Source organism: Capricornis sumatraensis, chromosome 7 (assembly GCF_032405125.1).
Source record: "Capricornis sumatraensis isolate serow.1 chromosome 7, serow.2, whole genome shotgun sequence".
In the NCBI taxonomy this organism is placed as follows: Eukaryota; Metazoa; Chordata; class Mammalia; order Artiodactyla; family Bovidae; genus Capricornis; species Capricornis sumatraensis.
In genome coordinates this window covers 95,915,243-95,923,048 of record NC_091075.1, presented here as the reverse complement: position 1 = coordinate 95,923,048, position 7,806 = coordinate 95,915,243, and the positions used below count along the sequence as shown (strand labels likewise).

The window sequence follows — 7,806 nt, the reverse complement described above, 5'->3', positions numbered from 1 at the left end:
AGTTCAATTCCTGGGTCAGGAAGATTCCCTGGAGGAGGAGATGGAAACTCACTCTTGCCTAGAAAATTCCATGGACAGAGGAGCCTGGCAGGCTACAGTCCATGGGGTTGCAGAGTCAGACATGACTGCGCACGCACATAATATGTAGATCATATTCAAACTTCCCCAAATGTCCCATGTATATTCTTTAAAGCTGTTTTGTAGCTGTTTTTTTTTTTATTTTTGGATCAACTTTCATGCATTATATTTGGTGGTAAAGTCTCAATTTTTAAAATTTGTATACTAAACAGTCTCCCTGCTTTTCACCTTTATTTCTCATTACATTTTCATCTGATTGGGCATTTTCTTCTAAAAATACATGACAATCTAGCTTTTACTAATTTTTCTCTTCATAATTTGTTTCAGATTTATATTTACCTAAAATGGCAGATGCTGCATATGATTTTAGGGGAGAAGATAGCTGTGAGTTAAACTTGAAGTTAAGCCTTTAACTAAACTAAGTGAAGCTATAGAACTGAAGAAAACAAACTACTAATTCCCACGGGCCAATTCTGGCTTGCCTGATTTTGTAAAGGATGTTTTGTGGGAACTCAGTCACGCCCATTCATTTATATTTATTTTCTATGACTGGTTGGTTACGTTCATGTTTAGAGCCTGGTTCAGTAGGTATAACAGAGGATGTATAGCCTGCAAAGCATAAAGTGTTTGCTGTCTGGCCCATTATAGAATAAGTTTGTTCATCCCTGATCAAGAATGAGAAATACGAAAGTGACTTTCTCCTTTGACTTTTATTTTTTTTATTTTAAAATTTTTATTTTTACTTTATTTTACTTTACAATACTGTATTGGTTTTGCCATACATTGACATGAATCCACCACGGGTGTACATGCGATCCCAAACATGAACACCCCTCCCACCTCCCTCCCCATAATATCTCTCTGGATCATCCCTGTGCACCAGCCCCAAGCATGCTGTATCCTGCATTGGACATAGACTGGCGATTCGTTTCTTACATGATAGTGTACATGTTTCAAAGCCATTCTCCCAAATCATCCCACCCTCTCCCTCTGAGTCCAAAAGTCCACTCTACACATCTGTGTCTCTTTTGCTGTCTTGCATACAGGGTCATGATTGCCATTTTTCTAAATTCCATATATATGTGTTAGTATACTATATTGGTGTTTTTCTTTCTGGCTTACTTCACTCTGTATAATCGGCTCCAGTTTCATCCATCTCATCAGAACTGATTCAAATGTATTCTTTTTAATGGCTGAGTAATACTCCATCGTGTATATGTACCACAGCTTTCTTATCCATTCATCTGCTGATGGACATCTAGGTTGCTTCCATATCCTGGCTATTATAAACAGTGCTGCGATGAACATTGGGGTACACGTGTCTCTTTCAATTCTGGTTTCCTTGATGTGTATGCCCAGCAGTGGGATTGCTGGGTCATAAGGTAGTTCTATTTGCAATTTTTTAAGGAATCTCCACACTGTTCTCCATAGTGGCTGTACTAGTTTGCATTCCCACCAACAGTGTAGGAGGGTTCCCTTTTCTCTGCACCCTCTCCAGCATTTATTGCTTGCAGACTTTTGGATCGCAGACATTCTGACTGGTGTGAAGTGGTACCTCATTGTGGTTTTGATTTGCATTTCTCTGATGATGAGTGATGTTGAGCATCTTTTCATGTGTTTGTTAGCCATCCGTATATCTTCTTTGGAGAAATGTCTATTTAGTTCTCTGGCCCATTTTTTGATTGGGTCGTTTATTTTTCTGGAATTGAGCTGCATAAGTTGCTTGTATATTTTTGAGATTAGTTGTTTGTCAGTTGCTTCATTTGCTATTATTTTCTCCCATTCAGAAGGCTGTCTTTTCACCTTGCTTATATTTTCCTTTGTTGTGCAGAAGCTTTTAAAAAATATGGAAAGCTTCATGAATTTACGTGTCATCCTTGCACAGGGGCCATGCTAATCTTCTCTGTGTCGTTCCAATTTTAGTATATGTGCTGCCGAAGCGAGCACTTTCCTTTGACTTTTAATCAAGGCATGATTCAAATACTATCAGAAAGATCATACCGATCTCCTTGATGATGATTTTCTACTTCTTGAAGTAAAAAGAAGTAAGTTTATCAAGATCATTCAACTTGATTTTTAAAATTTCTTCTCTTAAAAAACCCCTTCAATATCCTTGTATGGTCCACTCGGTTTAATCCAAACTCTTTAGCATGAAATTCCAGGAAAGGCTCCTCCTAACTGGTACTAGGCACGATTTCTTGTATCCTATTGGTTCCCCTACATCAGTGGTTTTCAAACATAGGAGTGTAAAAAAGACCATAACCACTAAAGAAGTATGTTTAAAATGCAGGTTATAAAGCCCTACATCCGAAGATTTGAGTTACAAAGTTCTAGGAGAAAAGATAGTAAGTCACCTGCAATTTTCACAAGTACTACAGGTCAATCTGATACAGATGGTCTGAAAACCACATATTATAAATCAGTGCTTGACAGAGAGCAGAATATTTACACTTGACCCCTCCATGCCTTCCATGCCCCTTCTGGAAAGTTTGCCTCCTTCCATTTCATTAAAGGGTCTGGGCAATGTCCCTGGGTGATACTGATTTAATGTTCTTCCTACTGATCTCCCTAGTAGTTCATTCATTCACTCCAGCCTGATCTCATGGAAATGTACATGTATCTATTCTCATTTCTCTCATTACATTATTGCAACTTATCTCCTGTCAGTCTCACAGAGTTCCTTGAGGGCAAGAAGTATCTCTGGCGTGTGTGTTTCCTTGCACATAATTAAATTGGGACGAATACTGAAGTGTATGTTTGAGTGAGTAAAATGGCTATTTGAAACAGATTTAATTTGGTGTTATTGACATAAATTATATTACACTGTACATGTTGATAACCTAATAAGATAAGCTCTATCCTTTTTGTGTGTCATATAAATATATTTATTGCCTAATTCCTGAAAAGGACTTGGTGTTAGAAGACACCATTAAGAGAGTGAAAAGAGAAGACAGGCTCTGAGAATTTATTCTCAAATTACATGTATTTGATAAAGGAATCCTAATAAGTATGTGTTAAGAGCTTCTATAATTCAACCAGAAAAAGACAAACCACCTAATTAAAAAACATAAGTGGAAGATTTTAAAAGGCACTTTGCAAAAAAGATATCCAAATGGCTAACAAGGATGTGAAAAGTCAGTTGACATTCTTAGCTAACAGGGAGATGCAAATTAAAATCACAATAAGATACCACTACACACCTACCTGAATGACAAAGGGTTGGCAAGGATGTGGAGCAACTGGAATTCTCCTGCATTGCTAGTGGGAGTGTAAGCTGACGTAACCATTTTAGAAAACAGTTTGGCAATATCTATCAACTCTAAATATGTATCAACTCTACAAACGAGCAATCCCACTCTTAAGTATACACCCAAGAAAAATAAGAGCACTTTTTTTAAAAGACATGAAAAATAATATTCATAGCAGTTTTATTCATAAGAACTAAAAGCTGGAAGGGAATTCTCTGGTGGTCCAGTGGTTAGGACTTTGTACTTTCACTGCCAAGGACCTGGGTTCAATTCCTGGTCAGGAAATTAAGATGCCACAAGCTTCGAAACACGGCCAAGAAAAAGAATTGTGCAACTATTGTGACAATGGGCTTCCCTGGTGGCTCAGCTGGTAAAGAATCTGCCTGCAATGTGGGAGACCTGGGTTCAGTCCTTGGATTGGGAAGATGCCCTGGAGAAGGGAAAGGCTACCCACTCCAGTATTCTGCCCTAGAGAATTCCATGGACTGTATAGCCTGTGGGGTCGCACAGTCGGACACGACTGAGCGACTTTCACTTTCAAAAGCTGGAAACAATCCAGAAGTCCATCAATAGAAGAATGGATAAATAATGGTAGAATAATCACGTGTGTGTCCAGTTGTGTCTGACTTTTTGCAACCCCATGGACTGTAGCCTGCTGCAAATGGCATTATTTCCCTCTGTTTTATGGCCAAATAGTATTCTATTGTATATATTGTATATACGGTATCTTCTTTATCCATTCGTCAGTGGACATTTGGGTTGCTTCTGTGTCTTGGCTTCTGTGAATAGTGCTGCTGTGAACGTTAGGGTGCATGTATCTTTTCCAGTTAAAGTTTCCTCTGGATAGATATCCAAGAGTGGGATTGCAGGACCATGTGGTAATTCTATGTTTAGTTTTATAGGGAACCTCCATACTGTTTCTCCATACTGGTTATATCAATTTACATTTCTACCAATATTGTAGGAGGGTTCCCTTTTCTCCATATCCACTTTAGCATATATTATTTATAGGCTCTGGGATGGGGGATTGTACATGGTCCCAGGAGTGAAAGGGTTGAGTCCTAACCACGAGACCACCTTATATAAAGAGAATTCCTTATTTCTAGACTTATGCTGATGACCATTCTGACTGGTGTGGAATGTGCTAGTAGTTATATTTTCAAATAATTTTAAATCTAATGGTCATCACCTTTCTTTACCCAATCCTCTCCTATAATCTGATTTACTTTAAAAAAATATGTATACTCAAAATGTCAAATGGAAAAAAAAAAGAAAGTAAAATAAGTACTCAAATGCATCACTTTTAAAAAATAAAATTACAGTTTCAAAAATATTAAGTAGAACAAATAAAGCAAGGAAACAAGCAACAAATTTCATCATGTTATTGTTTTCATAAAATAATAAAGTGTCCCTCACTTTTCCCCTTCACTCTTGAGAGGTAACCCCCATTTCCAAATCAACTTGTGTGTGACTTTTGTTTTCAGGAAAGAAACATTCTGCTGTGTGTATATCCTTTTGGTCTGAGAATGATTAAGGGCTGGCAGTCAGTACACACGAGGCAAGGACAAATTAACACAGGATTTTGATGGAGAAGGTGTTTGGGGATGCATTTTCTTCTTGGTGGAGTTACAAGATGCTCCTTTATCCTTTGCCTAAACTGGCCCCTACTGCATCACTCTTGCCGGCACAAAGACATTTGGTAAAATAAGTACTAGGCGTGCACAACCACAGACTCACAGCTGAGGCTTTGTCTTTTCTTGAGTAAACATAATCCCAACAATGAGACACTGTCTGCAGGGACCAGGGGGCGGTAGGAGGGATGGTTAATCAAGTTCTCTTTTCTGATTAGTCACTAAATTTATAAAGCATTTCCCCCTTATTAACTCTGCTTGCCTCTTTTCTTGAACAGCTCCCAAGTGACATTTTTGGGGGCAGTGGGGGCGGGGGGCTACACTGGGTCTTTATTGCTGTGCAGGGGCTATTCTCTAGTTGTGGTGTACGAGCTTCTCATTGTGGTGGCTTCTCTTGTTGCAGAGCACAGACTCTAGGGTGCACAGGCTAATTAGTTGTGGAACATGGGCTTAGTTGCCCTGTAGCATGTGAAATCTTCCTGGAACAGGGATTACACTCGTGTCCCCTGCTTTGGCAGGTGGATTCTTAACCACTGGCTCACCAGGGAAGTCCTCCAAGTGACACTCGATGCCCCCTCTACCGTGACTTCCCTGGAGGATCTGATGCACCTCTGGGGCAAGTCAGATTGCTGGAATGGGTGGGGTTGGAGGGTCTTTGAAGTCTATGAGCCGTTTTACCCGGAATCAAGGGCTTGGTTTTTCTCCTTGAGAATTATTTCATGCTTCTATTCTAAAGTGGGCTTCCCTGGTGGCTCAGACAGTAAAGTCTCTGCCTGCAAAGCAGGAGACCCAAGTTCGATCCCTGGGTCAGGAAGATTCCCTGGAGAAGGGCATGGCTACCCACTCCAGTATTCTTGCCTGGAGAATTCCACGGACAGAGGAGTCTGGCAGACTACAGTCCATGGGATCGCTCACAAATGTTTTACAATGCTTCTAGGCTGCTTAGATTGGATTCAGAGTGAGTTTAGGATCTCCTCTATCTTTATAATCTCAAGAAATTTGATAAAATATTCTACTTTTATTTTCTCTCTTTCTTCCCCATCCTTATTCATTGGGACGTTTAATATCTACTGCCCCTATATGCTGGGAACAAACAGAGCCATCCCCAAAAGTTAGCCAACAACTTAATTACAATGATTGGAAACAATTGGGAATTTTGCCTCAGGAAATATGCAATGTATTCATTCCCATGGAGAAGGCAATGGCACCCCACTCCAGTACTCTTGTCTGGAAAATCCCATGGATGGAAGAGCCTGGTGGGCTGCAGTCCATGGGGTCATTAAGAGTCGGACACGACTGAGCGACTTCACTTTCCCTTTTCACTTTCATGCATTGGAGAAGGAAATGGCAACCCACTCCAGTGTTCTTGCCTGGAGAATCCCAGGGACGAGGGAGCCTGGTGGGCTGCCGTCTATGGGGTCACACAGAGTCGGGCACGACTGAAGTGACTTAGCAGCAGCCTTTTCCTCTCCTCAAATCCCTTTACTGGTTTCTTTCATTTAGTTCATTTAATACATATTTTGTTGACTGCTTGCCATTGCCAGGCACTGCTCTAGGTTTAGAGATACAATAGTGAAAAAGACCAGGTTCCTGACATCATGGGGATTACGTTGTAACTGAAAATATAAGATAAACAAATATATATTCATAGCACATAAAGTAATGTCAAGTAGTAAAAAGCATCATGGGGAAAGTACAGCAGTACCAATGCATGGAAAATGATGTGTAGAGATGAGAATATTTATTTCAGGTGCATAGGTCAGGGCAGGCCTCTCCAATAAGGTGACATTCCTTGCGAAGCTTTTATTTTCTTCTTCAGGTTCTGAAGGTGCTGGTGATGAGCTTTTGTACCTTCTTACTGGGAGCTTGTGTCAACATGTCCTTCCCTTCTGCCCTTTTCTTGATGGTCCTGCTTCCTCTGCTTGTCCTGACTCTGCACTTCTTCTTCCCATGGTCTCACATTCTCTCTCTAATCATTTCCAGCATAGCCCTGTCACAAAGAATTTGTGTCTGGGTGCTTAACACATACCTTCAAGTGATGTTAATATCATTCATCTGTCTTGACATTGCTATTTGAGAAGTGATTCTAATGTAAACCAGAGGTTTTCAAACTTTTGATTTGATGGACTTCTGTCTTTAGGGGATAAAAGACTTTGAAAGAGGTTCCATTCCCAGCTCAACCTTGCAAATGCTGCTCACACTTAAAAAAATATCAGTTCAATAGAGCTTTGCCTTAATAGACAGCTATTATGGTGGCTATTAAATACTCACTTTGTGCTGAGTAGCATACATTCAGATCTGGAGTGGAAATGACTCTTAAAAAAAAAAACCAACCCACACTCATTTTTGGTGTGACTCACATTTTGAACAAAGCCCAGACCACCTGTTGTTTATTCCCTACCATTTGGAACTCTACCTTCATTTCTGGGTTTCCTCCAGAGGACGCAGAACAAGGATTTGCACATAGTTTTCCATTTAATAAATAAATCCAGCAATGGAGTGGATCCTGTGAGGTTCATCAGACAATATACAGAGGCTGAGTTTCTGAGCTTCTTGGCCTTTGGGACCACATAATCCTTATGAAAAATGTCAGTGCTCAACATAATACCTGGGCCGTGATTAACGTTGAGTGAATCAATGAGCAGAAAGGGAAGGATCATGTCTAGTAAGTAAATATTCACAAGCTCTTCAGAATAATTTGATTCTGTCTCACCCATCATTTGGAAACTGTCTAGGTCAGCTTTGTGGCACTTTTATTATCATAATGAGAAGTAGTTTTTATTAGAACAGTAAACACGAAACTATTATCTCCACAAATGCAATGGCCTGCAAAAAGAGTACTTCGCACT

At 39.9% G+C, this 7,806-nt stretch overlaps 2 non-coding genes across 2 annotated transcripts; one reads left to right on the top strand and one right to left on the bottom strand.

Annotated features, from left to right (window-relative positions):
- Nucleotides 1-1,918: 1,918 nt before the first annotated feature.
- Nucleotides 1,919-2,025, bottom strand: LOC138082486 (U6 spliceosomal RNA). The gene has a single exon (XR_011145114.1). It is a non-coding gene; the product is annotated as a U6 spliceosomal RNA (small nuclear RNA).
- A 1,512-nt stretch (nt 2,026-3,537) lies between these two features.
- On the top strand, nt 3,538-3,611 carry TRNAE-UUC (transfer RNA glutamic acid (anticodon UUC)). The gene has a single exon. It is a non-coding gene; the product is annotated as a tRNA-Glu (tRNA).
- The last annotated feature ends 4,195 nt before the right edge of the window (nt 3,612-7,806 follow it).